The 26,895-nt window shown below is 37.0% G+C and overlaps 1 protein-coding gene across 8 annotated transcripts in view; it reads left to right on the forward strand.

Annotated features, from left to right (window-relative positions):
• LOC129724004 (uncharacterized) overlaps window positions 1-26,895 on the forward strand; it is a 338,375-nt gene that overhangs the window by 15,395 nt on the left and 296,085 nt on the right. For 3 of the 8 annotated variants that reach the window (XM_055678575.1, XM_055678574.1, XM_055678580.1), the window contains exon 1: window positions 8,550-8,757. The exons of 1 other annotated variant lie outside the window; for it this stretch is intronic. The gene's annotated coding sequence lies outside the window, so the exon portion shown is untranslated. Of the gene's footprint in view, window positions 1-8,545; window positions 8,758-8,828; window positions 9,736-26,895 lie in introns of those variants that run through there. 4 more of the 8 variants (XM_055678583.1, XM_055678576.1, XM_055678578.1 and 1 more) reach the window with 4 other exon arrangements.

Here is a 26,895-nt window from a genome sequence, read left to right on the forward strand (position 1 = left end):
TGTCGAAGGTTGATTCAATAATTGTAATTGATTCACGCTTTGCAAAGTTTTCTTTCAAATACATTTCATTTGTTATTGAAATTGGACTTTGGTATGCGATTTGTGATTTACTGGCATAATATGAACAGGGGAATAGTTAATATAACAAAGGATTCGGCACCGCTAACCAGAATAATTCTTGATTTCGTAAAAGCTCCGGCCTGATCCAATCTGAATTCTAAGTAATTCTTGTTTTTAAAGTTAAAGTTCGAAATGCGTTTGATAATATGTATAAAAATTTTGATAATGACAATCGGTAGTGCGTCTTAACTGGTGTAAATAAATTACCCTTTAGCTTTTTCTTGAAAATTTGAACCAGATTTTAGAAAAAAATGCAATGCTTACTTAGCTCCTTTTCTTCCGAAGCTTCCGTCCTCACTTCCTATAAAATATATACTAAATTGTACGTTGAACCTAGATTTGCAAAGAGTAAGAAACATTTACAGCTTTCGGGAGCCAAGCATTTTAGCAAAATCTGATCCCACAGTGTGCACATGTAACACAATTAGCGATGCAGATATTTTGAAAAGCTTTACCAAAGATGTATAGACCTATTTACGTACGAATGTGTTAGTGCCACCCGTTGAGAAAAACACAAATAAATCATTGTTTTGTTTGCAATGCTACGTTTTGAACAGCTGGAGAATTTTTCAGTTGAATACTTATTTTATATTTTAAATTTGTGACCAGGAATCTAAAGTAGCTGGTGAACGTAATCGGCAAAGTTAGGAAAAAGTGTTGAAGCAACTCTACATGGCTATACACGTTTACTAGTGTGCGCAGGTGAAAAGTCACTTATCTCTATGAATGATACAATATGCTCATGTGAGATATAAATATTGCTTCCTGATTTAAGACTAAGTGCAAACAGCAGTGGTGGGCACCATTCCGCTAATTCGCTAATTCGCTATTTAGCGATGCTAAAATTCAGTTAGCGATTTAGCGATTTCGCTAATTTTTGAGCTGGTTAGTGAAACTGTTAGCGTCGCTAAAATTTTGGCCTTCGAAACGCTAATCGCTAATTCGCTAAATTTTTTAGAGAAGCGACAATAGAAATATTTAGCAAAACTGTGAATTGCTGATGGCGTACGTAAATTGATTCGAAAGATAAACATACTTTACTGCGAAAGTTACTTTTGTCAGTTTTTTTACCCTAGAATGGAGTTCCAGTTATCGTACAAGCCACAGGAGCATTTTGAAGAACAAGCACAAGGTCTAGATTAAATTTTCGGCACACCAAGAACTTTGGTAAATTGCAATGCGCTTGAAATTATGGCAAATTTGGTTCTACTTTTTCGATTCAGATAATAATTGAATTTTTATGAAAACATTCCTGAGAGTATCGATTTTCAATGCAAGCTAAATAACTTTTGTTATTCTTGTTTTTACAAAATCAAATATGAATACCGTTTCGTGAACCTCTTATTGTAAATACTTAGCTTTAAAAAGTAATTGTTTTCGTTTGTTTAACCAAGAAAGATCAAAGTGGTCCAAATCTTACAAAACACGAGCAATGAATATAGCGATATGACTATTTACATATGTAAAAGTTAGCGATTTGCGATTAGCGAAAGTTCCGCTAATGTGGGTTTAGCGTTTAGCGTTTAGCGATTATCGAGATAAATTTTCCGGTTAGCGGCTTAGCGATTAGCTTCGCTAAATTTTCGATTAGCGGTGCCCACCCCTGGCAAACAGAGTATCCATGTTATTCCACTTCTAGTTATCGCAGCAAGGTTTAAAAAGTCTTTATTTCGGATTTTTTCACACAGCCTAGGCCTTCGAAAACAATAATGTTCTCGCCTAAAGTCTGATAATCCAAAATTCTCAAAGATCGTGGAGAACCTTCATTTTCAAATAATGCATTTTAGATAGAATTAAATTGACAACTTTCATTAATAGCTATATTTTTTCCTGTATAATTCTAAACTATATTTCGAGAGCAGGTTTGTAGAAGTTTGCTTCAATTCGTAAAAAAAACTTGAAGCTGATTCATAAATCTAGGTCCTGCGATTTCTGAAAATAAAGCGAATAAGTAGAACCGCATTTAACTAACATACATGTTTGCTGTTCTAGTGTGAAATCAGCATCATTGTTATCTGTTACTGTTTCCTCACGTTCGATTATCTCAAAAAAAAATCAATTACTTCTAGCCAGCATTTAAAAATTGGTTTGTGATCGAAAAGATAAGACTCATGTACTCCAGTGATAACTTAAGCTTTAATTCAATGATCAAATTTGGTTAACTCTCTGAAAACTATCTTTCAAATTCATTTCATTCATTATTGAAATTGGACTTATGATGATATACGATTTGTCTGGCCAAATATGTATAAAGTAATGTATAAGTAGTTAGTATAACAAAGGTTTCTGCACCACTAGGTGGATTAATTCGGGTTTTTTGTTTAGAATAGGTACGAACAGCTTCGAGGAACTTTTATAACTCCTTTTTAAGCTCAATTTTCTCTTACCTTCGATACGTTTTTGGATTTTTAGTTTTTTACCCTTAAGGGGTTATATATCTTTTTAGTTTTCAAAAAATTAAAAAAAAATCTTGAAGTACAACTTCTTGAGAACATTTTTTCCAAATTTTCATAAAGATCTGAGCAATTGGGCAAAAGTTAGAGCGATTTGCAGCGCGCCTCGCTACGGCCGCATAAGCTAAACTTGAAGCTTAATACGCATTTATCTCGAAATGGTGGTTCTCGAAAAACGACTTTGCCATGTTTACGATTGCGATGAAACTACTGAACCTTACTTTGTTTTCAAATGTTCGTCCAATCGTTGCCAATCGTTGAAAGATTGATTTTTGATACACGAAGTTTAACTTTGCCGAAAAAACAATTTAATGGCAATTTTCAGCGCTCAAAACATGTTTTTTTGAAGTACATAGGGATGTGAAATGAAAATCTAAAACCGAAAATAGTGAAAAATATGTCCAATTTCAAATGCTAATAAATCGGTTAGTATTCGATGGATTTCCTTCGTTCTTGCAGCAATAGATTGAAAAATCTTCTAAGATTCTTCCCAAATTAAGATAATTGTAGTTTCATTATTCACACTATTGTACTATTGAAAATAGTCAAGCCTTGTCAAAACGAAAAATTCGACCTCTGATTGGTCATTATATGATTGCTTCCCAAGCACGGTGAACAGAATCATATACCTTGCAATTGAAAACATGCTATTTGGCCTATATAAGAGCCTGTTTCAGCCGAAGCCGCTCATAATAGTTCTAGACAGCGACAACAGCAGTCGTCCTTTCTCAGCAGCAGCACTAGCCCTGTGGTTGGTCATCACGTCTCAGGAGCAGCGCGGTTCTTCTCAGCGTCTGTCGCCAGAGTACCATTATTCCCCCCGTGTTGGGGCAGCATGAAGATTGCCATCAGGAAATCCAATTTTGAAAATCAAAAAGCCTTTTTCAAGGCAAATAAACAAGTCATTGAAAGTTAATAATTTTTGACAACGCAAGCAAGCATCCTGTGTTGGATCCTAGCAATTTAATTCTGTCGCACCCGTCTAATTTACTGAATGTGAAATAGCTTCCACAGTGCATGTTGTCCGTGTATCTTAATTCCCCCACTGTTGAGGCAGCTCAAAGGTTTCGATCAGCAACCGATTTTGAACCGCAAAATGCCTTTTCCAAGGCAAATAAACAAATAATTGAAGGTTAATAATTTTCTGGCATCAACACAAGCGGACATTCTGTGCGGGATGCAATCAAATTCTGTTGTAGTTGTCCAATTGGCGGGATGCAATCAAATTCTGTTGTCGCAGCAAAGGCTGCGATCAGCATAACCGACTTTGAATAATAAACTGCCCTGTTAGAACGCATTCACAAAAGCAGTTAGTTCGACTATGCAGAGCTAATATAAAGTCGATTCAATCAATCAGCATTAACAGAATTTCGTCGTCTCCCAGCTGCCAGGTTGCAACATGATGCAACACGCAACAACGATTGATGTTACAAACCGCAATAAGATGCGGGTTAAATCCGATGCGTGTGTGAGAGCACCATCATGTTTATTCGCTGGATACAAAAATCAAATGCGAATTGTGGACTAATTCGTCTGAAGAACATTGCAAAATGGTAACCCTGAACAGAAGGGCGTGGCCTATTTCGTAGCACCCTTCGGCTATAAAAGAGTGTTTCTGGGAAAACTAGCTACATTCATTAGTCGGAAGGTGAGCTGGATGGACCGTACGGGTTGCGCCTGTGGCTGCCTTCAAATTAAACAAATTACTTGCCCTGTGGTTGGTCACCTCGTCTCAGGCCTCTGCCTGGCTGAACGCCAACGCGAGCGATCGGGCGAGATTTTTGCCGTACATCAGCCGGCACTTCCTCTAATGGAAAAGTTGGACCATTTTGTTCAGAAGAATATTACTGTCGGTAATATTACAGAGATGCGATTGCATTATATCCGATATGGAATTGAACAATTGTTCTTTTGAGGGCAAATAAAACACTTAATTTGAAGAGTTAATAGTTTTGGGTACTTCCATGAGGCGGATGTTCTAAGGAAGTAAATGGAAGCGGCACGGCGAAACAGTTCGGGTGTGCTTAGACGCGCGTCATTTTTCGTTGTTGATATTATTCCCCATATGAAACGACGCGCTTTCGTACGATAGCGGCGGTATTAGTGGTAGATGCATTTGCCAATAGGGTTTGCAATCCCGGGATTCCCGGATCCCGGGAACAGAAATATTGATTCCCTGGATCCCGGGATTCCCGAACACTTCAAAAAATTTCGCAAGATTCAATATAATTTCCCATACAATTTTGCAATAAAATTTTATATACTATCAAAACACGGAACTAACGTCGTTAAAGTGTATAGCATCTTTAAAAGGGGCATTATACGAAGTAAATATTTCTTTGAAATGACGGTCAATATTTACTTGCCGAGTACTATCAATTTATTTGCTTCGTTTATTTGTCGAAAATATGTCTTATTCAGTAAACGAAAAATTAGGCAAATATTTGCTTCGTCCAATCTCATTCTTTGACAGTTAGTTCACTACTGCGCGAATAGTGATTTCTTTCTTTGCCATTGATAAAAATTAAATTAAATCGGTTAAGAAAATTTGAAACCCGTGAATCAATGCGACCAGAAATAAATAATTTAATAATAACTCAGTCAGCGTAATTTGGGTCGTGGCCGCGATTTCACACGAAAAATCATCTTTGAGATTAATTACGTATACATTCAAATGCTCTGAAACTAACTTATTTAGAGTCATATTGAACAGATTATTAATTATTCTATCATTTCCTTCCAGTTTGTCTCGGTCTTTCAAAGAAAACTACCGAGAGGCTAAATAACGTTCTAGTTGAACAATCCTAATTCTTACATGGTATCCTACTCTCTAATCAATGGTTATACCAATTACAAAAGGGTTTGTTACGCCAATGAAAACTAGATTGATTATGCAGTTTATTTTTCAAAAATAATTCGATCGTGTAATGGCACAGTAAATATATTTGATAAAAATTAGCGAAGAGGCTCTGATATAAACTTGAATAAGTTTTGTTTTGTAATTCGTTTTTCATTCGAATTGATAATGAAATTGTAAACGATTTTCAGATACTGTTTATATTTCAACTTTTATTGAAATATCATTTTTGCTAAGAAATTTTTTCCATTCCCGGTTCCCGGGGATTCCCGGGAAATGAGATTTTTTATTCCCGTTTCCCGGGAAATCAATTTCCGGGAATATTGCAAACCCTATTTGTCAACACTTACTCCAGTAAAGCCGTGTCTAATTTTCAATGTGGAAACACCTTTCTATTGTGTTGGCCGTGCGCATTAGGCCTCTGCCAGGCTAAACGCGAAAAGCGGCGTGAACCAATTCGCCCGGCCGTAGGCTAATGTACAGCCGTAAGTAAAGCTGTGTAAAAGTATTCTACTACAACCTTGCGGTCGTGGCTTTGCACACAACCCTCCTGTGATTTTTTTGCTCGTCACCTTCCAGAACGATACCTCTGAATGTTTTAAGGAAAAAGGGGCCTCACAAACAAATTTGCCCCGGGCCCCCGCCGTCTAAATCCGGCCCTGCCACCAACCTAAGATTAGTCATATTTTTCAACGTAGGTCTACCACGGTTAACAAACAATTGCCAGCAACGTTCGAAATAAATTTTTTAGTCTCTTTCAACTTCGGAACCAATTAAAGCAAAGTTTGGAATCAATTTCTGCTTTGCTCTTTTCTGATGTGTTTTTCAGGCATTTTCAACTGAATTTTGATGCGATTCTTTATATTTATGGCTTTTCTGGTCTAGGTAGTTTTGAGCTGAATCTGGATTTAATATTGTTATTTTTTGCTGACATTTTTAATTTTCCCTTGTAGAAAACATTATTTACAAAATTTAAAACTATTTTCGTAAAAATATATCTCTCAATTGGCTCATATTACCACGGGGTGATAAGTGCTTCTTATGTGAAATTTTCTGAGAAATAGTGGGTATGCGCCACCAACTGAGCGTCTTAACTACCCACAGTGGTAGATCGTGGCATGATAGGAACGGGATTTTCTATTTTCTCATTGAAGGATTTCCCTAAAGCTCCTTAAATTTCTTGGTGGGAATTTGAAATAAATGTTGTGAGTTAGTATATTTTGCCACAACATAGAAAAATAGCAAAGTCACTCAAATTTCAAAACCTAAAAGATTCCAACTGAAGCAACCAAGTTATCGTCCAATTAGTTTACTTTTCGAAAGAATAACTCCTAACAAAATGATAGCATGATTAGCTATTAATGCGAATCAGATTTTTTGCAAAGGAGCAGTTTGGTTAACGTCGTGGGAATTCGATAACTCATCAGTTAGTTAGAGTAATTAATATGATTAGAAATGAAAAACCTGCAGGCTCTTCCACTAGAGCAGATCTTTCAGACATAGAAAAGGCATTCGACAATGTTCGGCATAAAGGTTTGATAGCTAAAATGGTAAATTTCAGTTAGCCTCTATATATTACTAAAATGATACAATGTTACTTGACTAAGCTCTTCAGGGTAACTATTTAGAAAGTAAATTTGATTTATCTTGGACCTAATTTCATATAATATTTTTACTTTTGATCTTCCTTATTTATCAACAGGCTGTGAGAAATACCGGTTTTGTGACGACATAAGCATTTCCGTGAAAGGAAAAAGCTTTCCTATCATATACAGTTGCCTGCAAAAAAGTTTAGATATATTATTTTCATATTTGCAGGAATGGAAGATTTCTCATAATGCATAAAAAACACAATTAATTCTTCTTCGTCATAAGCCAACGTTGCTAAGATGCACGGTGCGATCTCAAAATGGTCTGATCAAGTTAAATTATGGCTTATTTATAATGACAATCTTACTTTCAGGAAGTACATTGTGAAGACCTTATCAAAGTGCAATAAACACATGAAATATTCGTTTTCTCTTATCAACAAGAATTCCAGACTTTGTCTCAAGAACTAGATAACAAACAAATATTTAAACCAGCAACGATATAAGCAGTCTCCATCTTGGCATGTTGTTGTGCAACCAGTAAGAATATGCTTCGAAGGATTCAGAATAAACTTCTGAAAATGATTTTGAAGTGTGCTCTCAGGTTTATCACTAATGAACTGCTCAGGCTTACTAATGTGAAAACATTAGAGAATATGTCGAATCGAATTCTCAGCAAATTCCGACAAAAACATTGCAATCGTCAATTACAACGATTAGCTTACTTTATTATCAGTATGATAGTTTAAAAAAATAAGTTTATTTAGTTTTTTTTAGCCTGACAAATAGGTTTCAAATTTCCCTACAACTACATTACACTAACTGCAAAGTTATTTAGAACTTAACTATAAAAAGAAAAATTAAATTTTTATTTATTTGATAAAATATCAATGTTATGTTTGCTCTCTAACTTCTTTTTTCAACCACGCAACGAAGCATAATCTTGCGAACTATTAAGAACCTGCAGACGAAACCATAACCAGCCAGAGTACACGATCGAAGCGAACGCAGCACCAACAACACCGAGCACGATGCAAGCGATACTGCCTGCATCTCGGCACGGCTTATGCAGTAAAGGATACTTCTGCTCTGCAGTAATCCGCAACAACCATGCTTCTCCATCCCACTCTTCCCGTTGTTCGTTCGTTCACGCATACCATCATCACCGACGCAGGGCCACCCAGTTTGGTGTCCTAGTTTCCTGCGAGCGCTGCTGAAGTAACCATCCACTATCTTCTGGTCGGTGGCTGTGATTTGCTCTGACACAGTGAGCCGTTCACCTCACCAAGCACATGCTGCATGCTGCCCGTCAACAGGCGCAACAGGATGACCTGACCCGAGCTTGCCAGCCGGCCACGAGGATTTCTTATCTCCACTCTTAACCTGCTTCGCTCACCAGGCAGCTAATTCTCACGTGAATTTCACTCTCATCGTGTGAATGCAGTGAAATAAAGTATTCTCCGCTCAGTATCAGAACCATCACGATGGGTGATGGTGGTGGTGGTGAATGAGAGCGAAGAATTTTACCAGCAGTGTGGAACGGTAGAATTTTCCTTTCGCTGAAAAATTCGGCTCAGTACTGTCAGAAACATTGACACGATAGGACTCTCGGTTCGTTGCGAAAACGTTCCGGCGCTGTACTACTCCTCGCAAAGTTTAGTACAGAGTACAAAAGTGTTGAACGGTCGGATATTCAGGATGCTGTGCGTGAGTTAGTGGAAGGCAGCAAGTATCCCAGGTACTAGGAGTGAGAGAGAGTCTCTGCTTCTTGTATGGTCTATTTGTGGGCTAACGTGAAGATTGTCGTCATCGCTCTGTGTAATCAAACGGGGACGAGCGAAGGGCGGCACGGGAGCGTGACTCCAACAAGGGGCTGCGGGCTGAAACCTGGCCAACCCCCTTTCCTCCCATCGGTAGCATCTCACCGATATCCGTGCGTGCTTCAAGTGTGTGTACGCTACTGCAACAGGGGGTCGATGTGATAAGCATAGAAAGTTTCTAGAGTGAAAGCCACCAACCAGCACCGTGAGAAAAAGCAACAAGAGACTCAGTGTGTGAGCGAAGAGTTTTGTCATTTGTCGAAGGTGTGGGTGGTGAAAGGATGCTGTGCTCGGGTTGTTGTTGGTACGAAACACGGCACGGTAATGCTGAAGCATGACGGGAAAAGAAAACAGTTTTTAATTAGAGGAAGAATCAGAGAACAATAGTCAAGTGCTCGTGGCAGAAACCGACTGGCTGATTGTGCAAAAACAGCAACAGGAAGACAACATGTTTTGTGCAAACAAAAGCGAAGAAACGTTTGTCTGCAACTAGAGCGATTGTGTGCTACGGAATTTGAGTTGTCGACGTAAAATCACTGTTTTTAGGAATAGTGCAGTGTGGAGTTCTTTTCAAATAGAGGAATTTTGATTTAACCATTCTAAAAAGTTTGAGTTTGTGAAACAGGTGCAAAGTTTTATGTTCAATTTTATTAGGATACCGCAGGAAGAACATTCTAACTTCGGAATATTTAATTAGCCATGCCAATGTTCTGGATGACAATTATCAGTACTTTGGAAAAGCTATATTAATAATCAGTAACTGAGATAACGAATGGAGTCCCGAAAAATAACCGCTATTCAGATGAACCAATTATTATCAATTATTTCAATATAACGATCCATGAAAAAGAGAAGAAAAAAATAACCTGGAAGAAGAGCAAACGTTCCACGGGATGGTAGGTTGACTACAGGTGGTGAGGTGGGGAAAACGGAGGCGGGAAACCACTTCTCACTTTCTCACTCTCCTGAAAAACCGTCCGGAAGATGTTACCGTATACCACAGTAGTACTCCAAGTGCGGACTGCAGACCAAATTTCGTACCGTGTTTTGCATGGAAATGCAGCTTTCACAAAGGAAAGTTTACGTGAAGCGTTAGAGCTGGATGCAGAACAATAGGGGTGGAAATTGCTGCTCTAGCTGGCAACGCTCCACCGCTTGGAATGGTTAACTTTAAGGCTCGAGCAAGCAGACAGAACCTTGGTTTTTTATATTTAAATTTCGCGTGTGTAAATGTGTGTGTGTGTGTTTTTTTATGCATTGCTGATTATCTAGCAATGAGTGAGAAGTGATATGAGCAAAAGAGTGAACAGTTTCACAACATGAGGTACTTATTATTCGAATTGTGTGCGACTGGCATCTTCAATGGAAAGAATAAGTTACTTTTCAAGGATTTAATTGGCGCGACTTTGTGTGACTAGTATTTGAAACTAGTTATACATGTTTACATTAAATGCTACGTCACACATTTATTTTAGTGTACTGAAAATGTTAATACAAATTTGAGCTGTCGCACCGGACGTTGGAAGAAGTATTTGAAATCGGGAGCCAAAAAGCCAAGCAATTTATTTGTGAAATTTTGAACTTGTTTCATGCATTTTACAAAAATAAATTAGTCAGTGTCCAAACGATTTAATATACCAGGGTGCTGACGCTTGAAATTTGTCAGTACATATATTACAAAACTTTTAGTTGAAAATTGATAAGAAAATTCATTACTGATGCAGACATTTATACTTAAATATGACCTATGTTAGATGAATGAAACAAGATATAACTTTCTAAAAATATTGTGGAGCGTAGAAAAGTTTTCAATATTATTCAAACCAAAGTTTCATAGTGCTCGGATATGGGTCATAGAAAAAAATCACTGACAGTCTTTGCGTTGCCTTCAGAATAAACTTTCTTCATTTGACCTATTTTTTTATCATCAGACAGTTCTACTATTCACACTGAGAAGGTAGTTGGAATTTTATTGTACTGTTGATAGATGCTCAAGCCGGTGAAAACATTCGCACTATTTCATTGACTGAACCGTATCATCTACCATTATTTCAATCCTGCTCGATGGTTCTCCAAATATGTATTTTTGATAATAAAATTATTATACCCGATGATTTCAAACTATGAACTTCCACCGAACTTGAAAAGGATAGCTTATACGAAGACCGAGCAAACTGCTGTCACTAAAAAATTAAGTATTGATGATGGTTCTGTCGCTTAGATTTTTAGATTTATCTTACAGCATATATTTCTTTCATTCTAATAGAACCCTTTTTGCCATTTACTGAATTCGTATTTTACCTTTACAAACTGGCTACGTTAGATGCAAATTTATTATGGTGATTATTTTTTTAAGTTCGCCGTTTGATACAGCAGCGAAGAATAGTGTATTTTTAAAACTATTCAAAATTGATAACATTGGTCAACACAGGTGTGGCCCTAACGCTTAAACTAGAAAGAAATAAAAGACTATAGGTTTCCAGCCATTCCTGTGAATTTTGGTGCTCTCGACCACTAACATTTTTCCAGAAACTTTAATGAGTCTTCCCGTAAACGTAACGTTGAAGCGACTAACCATCCATCACGGAAAAAACTCAGGTTTGACTTTCTTGGGATCCTTTCGTAGTGCATGCTTCATAATAACCCAGTATTTTCCGACAGACCTTAATTTCGGTGCGTTGAGGGGAGGAGGATCGTGAATCCCTCGCGTTGCGGATGCTTCTCTGTCCATAATTCGAAAATTGGCTAATATGCCATAGGCATCATATCGAGAAAAACACAAAGTTAAAGTTTTTTGTCGATACTACATATTTAGACTGTCCAAGACAACTTTTTTATTGAGTATGTCACCCTTCATATATGCTGTTACCTTGCCGTTAAGTTGAAACAGAAAAATCAGCAGGAAAATTCCATCCGTCACGTATTTTTAACGCAGTAGGCGTTTTTTCAATTACTAACGAAAGATCTGCTGACAAACCGGTGTGCAATTTGGCTAATATCCATACGATGTGAATTATGACGTCCTCGTTGGTGATGAAAATGGTTTTAAATTTAATTAAACAACACGGAAGCACAAGTGTGGACGAAAAGGACGACGAGACAATTTTTCGTGCAACATTATAACAATATAACGAAAATATTATTATTCATGATAATCTAACAATCTACACGCAAAAATTGGAGTGTGCGTAACCAGATCATTTATGAGCGAAATTAGCGTATTTTATGATTAAATTGGGAACTAGTACAACGCATGTGCGTTGGGCATAACGCATTTGATGCTCTAGCGTATTTTGAATGTATTACGCAGCTCCAAACCACCACACTTATAAAGTATCAACCGATGTTCAGAAGGCTGGCATCGTTAAAACAGTGCAACCAGCAATCAACACTGATAAGTTGTGTACTGACTAAATTAAAGAAATTATTGTCTGATCGATTCATTAACAATAAACAAAACATTAGATTTATCCAAAACATTTTGCATTTTAATATGACTCTGGTTTCATTCACATGCCTCCGGTTCCGCGTTACTGGCACCAGCGTCAATAACGTCTGCGACAACAAGGCTCGCTATTGGCTGTTTCGGTTGCTAACGATTTTTAGGGATGCACGAGTCGTTGATATGCACCGGCTCGCGAAAGTAAAGAACGATTTTTTGAGCGCCTCGAAACTGATCGTTCGCTCGAAGCCGAAGTTTAGCCGACATTACGATTTTTGTATATATGATACATATTCTGACTTTGATTTCTGTCAATGTATTCCTTGTACAATTTTTGCGTTATACGTTTCACACATTAATTGTGCGAAGTCAGAGCAAATTCTGAGCGAATTGAAAGTCACGCGTTTTGATCATTGGGTTTCGCAGCACAACAAATGAATTGCTGTTGCAACATTCAAACATTCTTCGTAAAAAACTCAAATTTGATGCAAGGGCCTTACGATCGCTTACCTGTCGCCAGTAACCACAACACACTTTCGAAAGTTAGGCAAAACAAAGTACAGTAATAATACACTGGTTCGTAAACATGCCACATATTGGATATTAGCCAACTTCTCAATTATTTCGGATATTAGCCAAAATTATTTCACATTTTCTGCCTTCCCAAATGCATTTTTTGACAATCGGCTTTCGTAGGAACCTTGTTTAGGGTGTTTACCATCACGAGAAACTGTTTTCTCGATTTTAATGAAAATGGCATATTAGCCAATTTCTGAATTATGGGCAGTTCTGTAGACACTCCTTGTGGTATCTCTCTGTTTACAGCTCTGGTAGTTACGAACCGATGAGCAGATCGCTTGCCAAATACAGTTAATTATTTCTAGGCAAACTTTGAAAATTTCTACTTCCTTACATCCTTCAAACGTCAAACAGATTTATTACGGGTTTCTTACCCTCCTGGTGTTCATCGCGTCATTTCGAATGAAACTGATGACTGTCTGAATTGACGGAGATGCAGACGCAAGTGCCATAGGACACTTTCCTTTGAAATTAGCACCGCATCATGTCATTTGATGATAGTTTGCTCACACCGTAAGACGCAGTTGGAACGGCAATGCCATCCCATAAATACGGCACGCAAGTTCCGATTAATACTTCGGAGAATTTTTTTGTCCTCCGTTCCATATCCTCACGGTTTCTTTTCTCTTCCCTTCCCTCTACAAGTGTGAAGTACTGTATGGAAGATCTCTGTCTCCGTCAGCGCGCAGTGTCATTTTTAATTAAGAATCATCAGGTGAGAGTGACGCAGTTAATCTCCACTTTCAATCGGGTTCAAAAGCTATAGAGCAAAATCATTTCAAATCGCCTGGAAATACGCGAAAATTTAATTGACCACTTTTGATTTGAATGAAACTTTGCACACGTATTTGGCTTAGCAAACTGAGCATTTGTCACAGGTGGAGAGATTTTTTACACCCATGAGTTACATTCTAAAAGGGCGTATGTCTTTTGGCATAGGTTTTATTCGAAGCATTGTAGCCCAGAAACCGTTGGTTGTATAGAAAAACTGTCTGAGAATGAGTTGTAGGGAATTAAAAATGCACCATAAAAAATATACACTGTACAAAAAAAATTTTGTTTGACCAAAAAAAATTTAAAAAAAACATAAAATTTCAATTTGAAAAAAAAAGAGTTGAATTTTTTTCATTTTTTTTTTAAAGAAACTTGACGTTAATACGCAACTTTTAAAAAAAAGTCCAGTATGGAGAAATGAAAAATAATTTTTTTATGGTAGATTAATTTTTTTATGAAAATTCTAATTTAAACATTTTTCAAAATATTTGTATTCTGATGATTTTAAAAGATGCAAAAAGTCATTTGGAATCAAAAAGCTTTTGGTAGTTAACATTCTAAAGGCATTGGTTTTCGAGTTATTTCTAATGTAAGCTCGAAAAATTATAATTATTTAGAAAAAATACACGTTTTTCTTAATTTGTCCATGGTTCTCCAGCAAAAACCATACGTTCATTAGAATGCTTGATCAAAAATATACAATTCATTCTTTGACAACAAAACGATTGGGCGAACGGTTCTCAAGAAAAGAGCTAAATGTTCTGAGTGATAAAAATATATATATAAGAATCAAATATTTATTTTCGAGTTTTATTATTTTAGGAACATATTTTTTTATGACATAGATACTTTACAGAACTAGTTTCACCTTATATTTTATAAACATCATAAGTAAATGATTCGTCTTTTTTTTGAAAACAGCTTCGTTTGAATCTTATTTTCTGAAATCGGAGTAATACTTTTGTGTGGCAGCTTAATTATAGATTTTTTGGAAATATTGCTCCATTCTGTTACTCCTTGTTCATATTCTTCATATGATACCCAACTAAATGACATTTTTGATGAATTTTTATTACAATCATACAATTCTTTTGCGCTTGTAATGGGATGTTCATGTTCTTTAGCTAAACTTGCATTTCCTGCCATTCGTTTTAATATGCCACCAATTGCATCGCATGGGCCTTTAACATGAGAAGTCGCAAAAAAATGCCACTCTGCTTCGACGTTATATTTTGTTTTGAACTTGCAAAGACCTGCAAAGTTTTTTCTATTTTTATATTGTGAGGCAGCTCCATCAGACATTAATATCGTTTTTTTTTCAACTCTATTGTTGTTTTCAAAAAACTCATTAATTTGGCAATGAACCTGAGCCGCAACAGTATCATGATGGAGTACTTCCGATATTATGATGAAGCTGATATTCTTAAGTGTTCGAGATTCTGAATAGTAAACAACGAAGGGATGAATGGTGACTTGACTATCATTCCAATAACTACAAAGCAAAGCCTTGGTGCTACATTCCGTATCGGAATTCGACCTTCTGTTTTACTATACACAGACTCCGCAGCCGACTGTTAAGTGTACAGGACACAATTGCGGGGCTAGCGCTACGATCCTACTGACACTAACAGTCTCTCCCGAGCCGGGACTCGAACTGGCTTGTTAGGCCTGCATCGTACCTCGAGACCAGCTGAGAGATACCAATAACTACACGAATCACAAATTGATAAAGACGTATTGAAATGAGCTTGACTGTTCAATATTTTTAATTTTACAATAACGTTTTCGTTTAATTTGCGTAAGCTTGATGAGCACCGATGCTCAGGAAAGGGTTTACAGCATTTGGGCTTGGTGTATTCCATTTTCACTTTATTCATCTTCACAAAATGCAAACTGTTACTAACACATCTGGAGTAGTGCAATCGTATTTATAAACGAAAACAGATATTATAGGTAACCCAGTAGTTATTGGTTGCGTACTTTACAAACAGTTATTATTAGTAAACAAGTAGGTAGTGTTGCACGACAAACATATTTTTTTATAAAACATTCGGCAAGGGGGAACGTGCAGGTAGGCTAAGGTTTAGCGCTTGCGTTATTTATCCAATCGTTTTGTTGTCAAAGAATGAATTGTATATTTTTGATCAAGCATTCCAATGAACGTATGGTTTTTGCTGGAGAACCATGGACAAATTAAAAAAAACGTGTATTTTCCGAAATATTAATAATTTATTGAGCTTAAATTTAAAATAACTCAACAACCGATGCCTTTAGAATGTTTACTGCTAAGCTAGCAGTAAACATTCTAGCTTTTTGGTTCAAAATGACTCTCTGCATCTTTAAAAATCATCAGAATACAAATATTTTGAAAAATGTTTGAATTAGAATTTTCATAAAAAAATTAATCTACCATAAAAAAATTATTTTTCATTTCTCCATCCTGGACTTTTTTTTAAAAGTTGCGTATTAACGTCAAGTTTTAAAAAAATTGAAAAAAAAATTTTTTTTACAGTGTATATTTTTTATGGTGCATTTTTAATTCCCTACAACTCATTCTCAGGCAGTTTTTCTATACAACCAACGGTTTCTGGGCTACAATGCTTCGAATAAAACCTATGCCAAAAGGCATACACCCTTTTAGAATGTAACTCATGGCTGTAAAAAATCTCTTCATCTGTGAAAAATGCTCAGTTTGCTAAGCCAAATACGTGTGCAAAGTTTCATTCAAATCAAAAATGGTCGATATTCGACCATAGGTCATTTCGCGCGATCTTGCTCTATACTAGTTTTTACATATCATTTGCAAAAGCCGCGTTTTCTAAGCAAAACGTGATTTTTTTAAAGAAAAATTGTTTTCTTTCGATTTTTAAATGCAGAATAAAAAACTGCTCGAAATGCCTTGAATGACATTTCGCCCATTTACGGTATATGGGAAAACTGTCATTTAAAGCATTTCGAGCACTTTTCAATTCTTCATTTAAAAATCGAAGGACAACGATGAACGTTTTTTCAAAATCATGTTTTGCCAAGAGAATTGCACTCTTTCAGCTGATATATAAAAGTCAGAAAACCGTTTAAAACTGTAGGGACAAATTGGAAATCAATTTTTTCGTTTTCAAGCCCTTCAGCTGTCAAAATCAGAGCAAGAGAGTTGAGACGCTTGTTATCCTGATCACTAATAGAACATTCATTTTGACCTCCTTTCTCCCTCCGTTCGATGCTCAGAGTTTCATAATAACGAGCGTTGGCGGTTTTAAATTAATTCGCAACGGTGCTTTTCGTGTTGCGGCATTTTTTCTATTTTTGAAATATTATTTAGTTTATTAATTAGTTGGCTTTTGAGGTTTTCCTTTGAGTTTCTCGCTCACATGTATTCCAATTCGTCTGGCTTAGGATTTCGTGTTTCAAAGTCATCTGCGAAGCCCAGTAACGAAAGCGTTCGCGTCAATGAAGATGTATTGTGTAAGTACGTTGTATTCGCTACACTTCTGTAAGATCCATCGGGTTGAAAAGATCTGGTCCGTGGTGGCGCGGGCTCCCATAAAACACGCGCGACATTTCTTTTTTGTAGACGGGGCAGAAGACTCCTCCGGCCGATTTCCTTCCCCGAAAATCCTAGAAATGACCCAGTGCAGCGTGATACCCAGCACCTCCCTGCCAGTTTTTTTTTTGTGTGGACTCATCACTGCGACCAGAGATTAGATCTATTGTGATATTGACCATGTGTTTTCTGTACTCCGCACGTCATATTATTGGCAATATCATTATACGCTTACCATTCATATCCGTGCTTGTGTGTAAGTTTTCCCTTCCCTTTTCAAGCTTACTGCTCTACTTTATGGAGCCTCTGTCCCTCCTAACAATATCGCCTAGTTACAATTCCATGGAAAGAACTTTCATACGTTGCTCACACCAGTTTTATTATAATAGGGACTTATTTTTGTTAAAAGGAGAGTCCACAGGGGTACTGTAGAATTCAGATTGAAGGAAGCGTACGTGGTGGGGAGTGCCTTGTAATAAATCCATGCTAAAGTCCTTTGACAACCAAATGCCCTGATTCTTCTATGATTCGAACCCACGACCACCCGCTTACCAAAGCGGACCCTGTGCCACAAGGTACAGAGAACAGACATTCATGTTCATAAAATCGTGTGTGAAAATTCGAATCCAAATACATTGATACACTAACGACATCTGTCTTGTGGGACCCCAGTTGCAGTGCATAAATTTTGCTGTATCGATATTTTATCGATATCTGTGCTTGGTTTTGAAGTGATGCGAGCGCCACATAGCGGCAGCATTACCACTTGCTGTTAAATGACGGTTGCAAGTTTTTACACATCTTTTAAAAATAAGATGAACGTCTGTCCTCTGTGCTTGCGGCTACGGAGCTGCCCCATATCCTTATACGGTGCTGCCATCTAATTTTCATTTTCATCTGGCAACCAGTTTTATGCGCATTTAAGTCATCAGATGGCAGCATTACCCGTTGTCAAGGTGTCGTGGGCAAAATGTTTGGAAAAAATGAAAGTTACGTATCTTGTTCTAGACATCTTTGCTAACGTTAATGTTCAATATCTTCGTTAGATTTCCAATCAATAAAAATTTAACCCTCTAGCGCCCAATGCCGCCTTTTGGCGGGCTTCAGACAAACCTTTGAAAAGCGTCAATAAATGCTTAAAAAGTGTTTATAATGATTCATAGAGATTTTACCGAAGCCCGTCTAGAAATAACTTGGGCATTACAGGATTAATGAACGTTAAAATCAAACCTATACGGTAATATTAAAAAATGTTTATATCTTACACCTAAATTTGTAAAACTTCCTTAAAGCTACTTCGTTATGTACTAGATTCTATACAACTACACTTACAATCTAATGAACCTACATTTAATGTGAGATAAATTGATAACACAATAGAAAGTACTCTCTAGTTGATTAGGGCCATCCACACATGCAAACGTGGATGTAACTCAAACGGTCATCGATCATATCTGATCGAGAGCAATAAATCAGTCGGAATTCAAAGGTCATGGCGTTCAGTTCGAGGTCAATCCTAAGTCCCATAGAAAGCGTTTAAATCAAATCCCAAGAACGTTCAGAAGATCGGCCTTTTCCACTACTTTAATCGGAGTTAAGTGAGAAATGCCGAAAGGATCCCAAAGTGAACAGCTATATAAGGCTAAAATTCCCCTGAAAAAGGAGGCTTTAATTGGACCTCCCTGTGAGTGAACGCGAACGCGGTTTAGTGGATGCGAATGCACTTAGCCAGCCCTTTTCTGACTGTCACTACTTTTGGCGAAGAAAACCCTTCGGTTCTGGTAAAAAAGCAATCTCGCATATACAAAATTGTTCCGATCATGGTACATTTTCGGACTGGTCCGATCACGATAGAACACCTTAGAGGCACGTTGTATTTGTGACATTTCTGTAAGATCTATCGGATTGAAAAAATCTGATCTATGAGGGTGTAAGATCTATCGGATTGAAAATATCTAATCTATAAAGCACGCTTGGTACTGGCTCACAAACCTCATGGTTATAGGTAATAATAAGCGAACTGCCGCGGTAACTGTGACACGCTTATTTATAGTCCCTTTTTTGGGGCAGACGACTCCCCTGACAGTTTTTCTCCTTCACAAATCCTGGAAATGACCCAGTGCAGCGCGATAGTGAGCACCTGTCTACCAGGCTTGAAAAACTCGCTCGTCAGTCCATCTTTACCGGCGGCGTTGTTGTTCTTCAGCTTCCCTCTATCACAAAAAACTTCAGGAACATCAGGGACTGGTATTCAGTCATCTGCTAGGTCAGTGCTTCTAGGTCACTTCCGCTTTTGCTTACTGTATCGCCATTTAGATGTCGATCGAAGTACTTCTTCCACCTGACCTGACCTCGCTGGCATCCGTGAAATGTCAGCTCTACCTCTGCGAAACTGGTCCTCAATCTCCGTGACACGGGATAGCTGCTCGAGCTCCTCATGTTAACGATATTCTTGACAGCGCTCCTTTCGACTGAGAATCGTGGTCATGTCGTTCCGTACCCGTTCGTACTTCCCCTTGTTCTCCCTTGTTGATTTGCTTAGGTCTGATTCTTCTCATTCACCGTTATCTCGCATTCCCCGGCATATCAGTCGTTTCTGTCGATCGGTGCCTCTACTCCTTGTCTCCATTGAGGTATCTCTGATAGCTGCGCGAATCCTGCACCAGCCGTCCTCAAGCCCATTTGTTATAGGTAGTTCCGCTTCGAGTTGTTACGCGTATTCCTCGGCAGCCTTGAAGTCCCAAAGCTGCTTGATGTTAAGCCGCAGGGTTTGGCTATATAGTGCGTGATACACGATCGACAGTTTCGAGCGCAAGCATACCACAACTAGGTGCTGTCTGTGCGGATCAATCACCGTGTTCATATCGTCAGTCCACTTCGTCACCACTTAACCACCACTTAATCACACGACTCTGCGTCCTGCCCAGCACTATAAAACCGATGCCAAACTCGTTGATGATGCCGGTCCTCTGGTAGTACAGCCAAAAACCCTCCGTACCTTCTCTTCTATCCGGCGAATCTCCTGAAGCGCTATAATGTCGAAGATGGCGTAGTTCTAGCTGATCCATCAGGATTTGGTCACCATCTGGAGGGTTTAATGATCTACAATTCCATATACCGAGCTCCCAACCGCTGCCCTTATTTCGTTGCCGATTGCTACGGACCGTAGGGCGTTGAATATTTTTATTGTGTATGTGCCTATCACAATTTTGAAACAGTACCTTGTACTTATCATACAGAATCTATTCAAATAAATATTGTGTATTCAAGCGTATCCACCGCCTGTAGTACCTACTCACACGAAACATACTATGGGTATTCATGTCGAGCTCGTAAACAAATACCCAGCCGTAAAAATACTCACCTCCATTGACGAGTAATGGAAGATACACAGTTTACGGCTGGGTATTCGTATACGAGCTCGATGTGAAGACCCCTACTAATTTTATGTGTATTATGCGGACCATCTTCATTTTCGATTAAATGCTCAGACCCTAAATTTCCGAAAAACTAAATTTGACAAAAAGTGAAAAAGGTTTCATAATAAATTCTTTGAACGTATATGTACGTAACGATAAACAATTGTGCCAACCTCTTGTTTCTTCTGTCTTTTTAAAATAAATTCTTTTTTTTTTTTTTTTTTATTCTAATTAAATGTAATAAGATAAAGGCCCAATCGCAGAGAGCATAACGGGGCCGAAATAATTATTGGAGTAGGGAAAAGCCTGCTTGAGTAAAATTAATAAATATTTCTCCTCAAACAGGCATAAAAACCCTCTCATCTTTTCATATACAATAATACAATTATAAATAAGTTACAAATCATAAAACACAATCTTGATAAGTATGGTTCCTGCAGCTTCAAGAGCCAAATATATTTTCGGGAACGTCTTATTACTGGTTAAGCGCGTAAATAGAATCTGAAATGAAAACAAAAGTGTACTAAATAGGGACATCAATTGATTTAAGGAAGGAATATAGAAGACGCATATATGGGAAATCTAAAATTGCTAAGACATCACGAACAGGGACATTTGGTTGTTTATTCCGAGCTTTAAGAGAATTTTCTAAATTGGATCTAGCTTCACGATATAACGGACATGACCAAACAACATGTTCAATATCGTGGTAACCCTCGCCACAGGTGCAAAGGTGATCCTCTGTGAGTCCTATACGACGAAGGTGAGCATTAAACCAGTAATGATTGGACATAAGCTGAGACATCATACAAATGAAATCACGACTTACGTCCAATTTGTGGAACCAAGGTTTTAAAGAAACTTTAGGAATAATTGAATGACACCATCTTCCTAGATCTCCATTGTCCCAAGAGTTTTGCCAGTTCATGAGCGACTCTCGACGTATAGAACTAAAAAATTCATTGAATTCAATAGGTCTTTCATAAATGTCACCATGTACCGTACCGATCTTAGCTAATCAATCTGCCGTCTCATTGCCCTCAATTAAAGAATGAGAAGGGATCCATACTAATGTAACCTGTGATGCGATTTCGGATAAAGTACTCAAATGGTCGCGTATTTTATTCAAAAAATACGAAGAACTCTTTATACTTTTTATCGATCGGAGAGCTTCAATAGCACTGAGGCTGTCCGTAAAGATGAAGTAATTGTCTTTAGGCAAATTTTCAACAAAACTTAATGTGTACTGAATAGCAGCCAGCTCTGCGACATAAACAGAAGCAGGGCTTTCGAGTTTGTAAGCGACGGATAAATTATTGTTATAAACACCGAAACCAGTAGATCCGTTGAGAAAAGAACCATCGGTATAAAATGAATTATTACAGTTTATATTTTGATATTTTTCACGAAATAGATTTGGAATCTGTTGTATACGTAGTTGATCAGGCATACTACGAATTTCATTTAACATTGATGTATCAAAAAATAGGGTAGAATCAAAGGTATCTAATGAGTAAATATTATTTGAAGGAAATGAAGAAGGGTTGATATTTTGAGACATGTAATTGAAATAAACAGTCATAAAACGAGTTTGAGATTGAAGTTCAACAAGTCTTTCAAAGTTATTTATTATCATAAAATTCAAAATTTCACTTTTCACAAGAATGCGAGAAGTGATAATCCAAAAACGATCTTTTAAGGGGAGAACGCCCGCTAACACTTCTAAACTTATCGTATGAGTTGAATGCATACAACCTAAAGCAATGCGTAAACAGCGATACTGTATTCGTTCAAGTTTTATGATATGAGTTTTTGCGGCAGAACGGAAACAAAAACATCCGTATTCGAGCACTGATAGAATTGTAGTTTGATAAAGTTTAATAAGGTCCCAAGGATGTGCTCCCCACCATGATCCAGTTACTGTGCGCAAAAAATTAACTCTTTGTTGACATTTCTGTATTAATTATCGAATATGACTTTTCCAAGTGCATTTTGAGTCGAACCATACGCCAAGATATTTATGAACTAAAACTTGAGTAATGGATTCACCCACTAACATAAGTTGGAGCTGAGCTGGCTCATGTTTTCTAGAAAAAACTACATATTCAGTTTTTTCAACTGAAAAGTCTATACCTAGTTGTATTGCCCAATTGGATAAGTTGTTCAAGGTATCTTGTAAAGATCTTTGTAAATCGGATGCTCTGGGACCTGTGGCAGAAATCACACTATCATCTGCAAATTGTCTGATAGTGCAATTTACTAAACAGTCATCAATATCACTCACATAAAAATTGTAGAGCAGTGAACTTAAACATGAGCCTTGTGGAAGACCCATGTAGCTAAGTCTAAACGCTGACAAACTACCATGAGAGAAATGCATATGTTTTTCTGATAGTAGATTGTATAAAAAATTATTAAATTTAGGAGGAAGACATTTTGATGAAGTTTATCAGAAAGAACATCTATAGAAACAGAATCAAAGGCTCCCTTAATGTCTAAGAATACAGAAGCCATTTGTTCTTTTTGAGCAAATGCAATCTGGATTTCTGTTGAAAGTAATGCGAGACAATCATTTGTTCCTTTAGTTCTACGGAAGCCAAACTGGGTATGTGATAATAAATTATTACTTTCAACCCAATGGTCTAAACGATATAAAATCATTTTTTCAAACAATTTACGAATACAAGAAAGCATCGCAATTGGACGATATGAGTTATGATTAGAAGCAGGTTTTCCAGGTTTTTGGATAGCAATCACCTTTACTTGTCTCCAATCATGTGTAATGATGTTTAGTTCAAAAAAATTATTGTATAAATCTAACAACATTTTTTTAGCAATGTCAGGTAAATTTTTCAGTAAATAAAATTTTATTTTATCCAGACCAGGGGCATTATTATTGGAAGAGAGAAGAGCGATAGACAGTTCAGTAATAGAAAATGGTAGTTCCAACACCGATTGTTCAGAAAAATTGTCACGATTAATTTTTTGAGCAGGAACAGTGTCTGGACATACTTTTTTTGCAAAATTTAATATCCATTGATTTGAATATTCTTCATTTTCATTAGCCACTACTCGATTTCTCATTCTTCTAGCAGTGTTCCAAAGAGTATTCATAGATGTTTCTCTGGAAAGCTCATTAACGAATCGTCGCCAATAACCACGTTTTTTTAGCTTTGATCAAGTTTTTAAACATGGATTCTAACTTCATGTATCGTACAAAGTCTTCGATTTTTCCTTTTTTCCGGAAAATCTTATACGCGTTTGATTTTTTAACATAAATTTTTGAGCACTCTTTGTCCCACCAAGGAGTAGGAGGTCGTCTTTTAGTTGAAACGCCAAGATATTTTTTCCTTTGGGCTAGTATTGCAGAATTTAAAATTAAACCCGCAAATGAATCATACTTTTCAAGAAGTGGAAGGTGTTGCAATGCCTCTAAAGCTTCTGTAATTTTTAATTTATAAATTTCCCAATCAATATTTAATGTAAGGTCATACGGAATGTCAATTGGTCGAGTATTATTTGACCCATTATTAATTGAAATTAAAATTGGTAAATGATCACTACCATGGGGATCATAGACAACCTTCCAGCTACAATCTAACCGTAATGACGTTGAACATAATGATAAATCCAATGCGCTTGGACGAGCCGGTGGTTTCGGAACACGTGTCATATCTCCATTGTTCAAAACAGTCATATTAAAATTGTCACAAAGATTATAAATTAAAGTGGAGCGGTTATCGTTGTAAGATGAACCCCAAGCTACACCATGAGAGTTAAAATCTCCCAATATTAAACGGGGTGAGGGTAGAAGTTCGACAATATCAGAAAGCATTTGTTGTCTAATTAGTGCTTTAGGAGGGATATATACAGAAGCAATGCAGAGATCTTTGTCTTGTATGTTAATTTGACAAGCTACACATTCGATGCCTTGAATTGAAGGTAAATTAATTTTATAAAAAGAATAACACTTTTTAATCCCTAAAAGTACACCTCCATAGGGAATATCTCGATCTAATCGTACGATATTGTAATTATTGAAATTGAGATTGATATCTGAAGTGAGCCATGTTTCACAAATAGAAAACACATCACATTTCAAATTATTAATCATAGCTTTGAATGAATCAAGTTTTGGTATGATACTTCTGCAATTCCATTGTAAAATATGTATAAAATTATTAGTCTCAGACGATAAGTTAGTCATCGAAGGATATTAAAGTTGAAATGAGGGGCCAGTGAGAGGTAAGCTGCTTTAAAAATTTTTTGACAACAGGGAGTAATGAATGAATAAATTTGCTGAAAGGATCCGGTATGTTTAATGATTCAAGAATCCAGTTTATTACAGTAGAAATTTTCAGAATTCCTGATTTTGTTTGTTTATTTGAAGGTGTGAATGAACTATCAGAGTTTTTGGGTGATAGTGGTGGAAACTCCTGTGTTGACTTTAAATTTAAAATTCTGGAGGGAGTTTGATTTGATTTTTCAGTATCGTGATTGGATTTGGTAATATTACCATTTCTGTTAAGTGATATTTTAGGACCCTTGTTGGGAAGTTTTGGAGAAGAAAGATTTTTCCTTTTTCTAGACCAACCAGGGTTTGAAAAAGAAGGACCAGCAAGAGGAACGTCACAATCTGTCTCATCAGATGACAATAAATCATAAATATTAGAAGAAATGAGAGAATTAGTTTCAGATTGCTTGAGGAGATCAGAATAACTGCGTTTAGCGCGGTCTTTAAGAGACCGTTTCATTTTATTTTTATGGCGAATGTATGAGGAACATTTCGAGAGTTCATGTTGAATTTCACCACAGTAATAACAATTATTGTTTTCTTGACGGCAAGACTCATCAAGATGATTCCCCCCACATTTGCCGCATCGACTTTTATTGCAACAGTAAGCAGAAGTATGGCCTAACTGTTTGCAATTGATGCAGTTCATGACTCGTGGAATATACAGGCGAACAGGTACGAGGACATTGTGAATGAATATATGAGATGGTAAAGCAGATCCAGCAAAAGTGACACGGAATGAATCTGAAGGGGAATATATTTTCTTCCCTTCTACAAAGGACACTGATCTCAATTGTTGACAATCGAGAATTTTAACCGTTGGAATTGAAGTGTTCTTTAAATATCCAAGTCCGTCTTTCAAAAGACATTCACTGGATAAGCTGGAATCAGTTACAACACCGTCAATTTCCACATCTCGTGCGGGAACATAAACATGATATTCCCTGGTAAAAAATTCTGATGTGGCAATTTTATTTGCTTGAGTAAGGTCCTTAACCACAACTCTTAACCTGTTGGGTCTGACTTTAGAAATTTCAGTGATGGACTTGAAATGAGAATCCAAGTCTTTAGAAATCTGAATAATGTTTAAGGGCTTCGATTTAGGCCCTATTTTAGGTCGGAAATAAACAATAAACGACCCAGTCGATCCATCTGGATATAGTTTAACGCGTGAGGGACCTGAGGAAACAGTGGATGAAGGGTCAGGAGGTTTTGGAGTAATAGAAACAGGATCGGTCAAATTTTTTTCATCCACTTCCATTGTGTGAGAAAGAGCACACTATGGCAGGGCAACAAAATATGCAAACAGATAACAATAAAATAAATCAAGTTCTATACTTAGCTGTTACGATATAAAAAAAAAAAACTTAAACTCTATATTTCTTGAAGGACTTGAATTGCCGTTGATTTTTTTTTGAAACCTTTAAACCTCTTGAAAACTCTGATTCCGGTATCCTATAGAGCGGCAAATCTTGAACTGCTCTGGATCTCTTGGAATCTTCAAACCCCTTGGAAACGCCGATCACGGTATAGAGCTGCAAATCCTGGTATTTCCAATGATAAATCAATACTTTAGATCTGCAATTATGAAGAAAATTAATGACGGTAGCAGCTGTTAATAAATGCGACACTTCCCAAGCGAAGGTTGCTGAGCTTATGAATAAATTCTTGTTCAAATGTGTTTTTCTTCCCTGAAGTAAAATTTTCGGAGTCTGACAGATGTGTATTCTTTGATTTCTTACTATGTTATTTACATTCAATAAGGTTTATGAACTATCTGCTTATATATTACAAAAAAATCTTTTATATTGGCATTCATGTATTTTCCTACAAAGTTGAAAATACTCAAGTCGTAAGCATTTATTAAATCTCACCTGAAACTGCACAAACTTTTATGATTCCTGTATTTATAGTATGAAGTTTACCCGAGAATGAATTTCACCCGCTGTCCTGTGGAAATGTTAGACGATTTATTGTCCTTTCAGTAGTGAACGAGGTTAATGTTAA

The sequence above is a fragment of the Wyeomyia smithii genome, chromosome 2 (genome assembly GCF_029784165.1).
Source record: "Wyeomyia smithii strain HCP4-BCI-WySm-NY-G18 chromosome 2, ASM2978416v1, whole genome shotgun sequence".
Classification (NCBI taxonomy): domain Eukaryota; kingdom Metazoa; phylum Arthropoda; class Insecta; order Diptera; family Culicidae; genus Wyeomyia; species Wyeomyia smithii.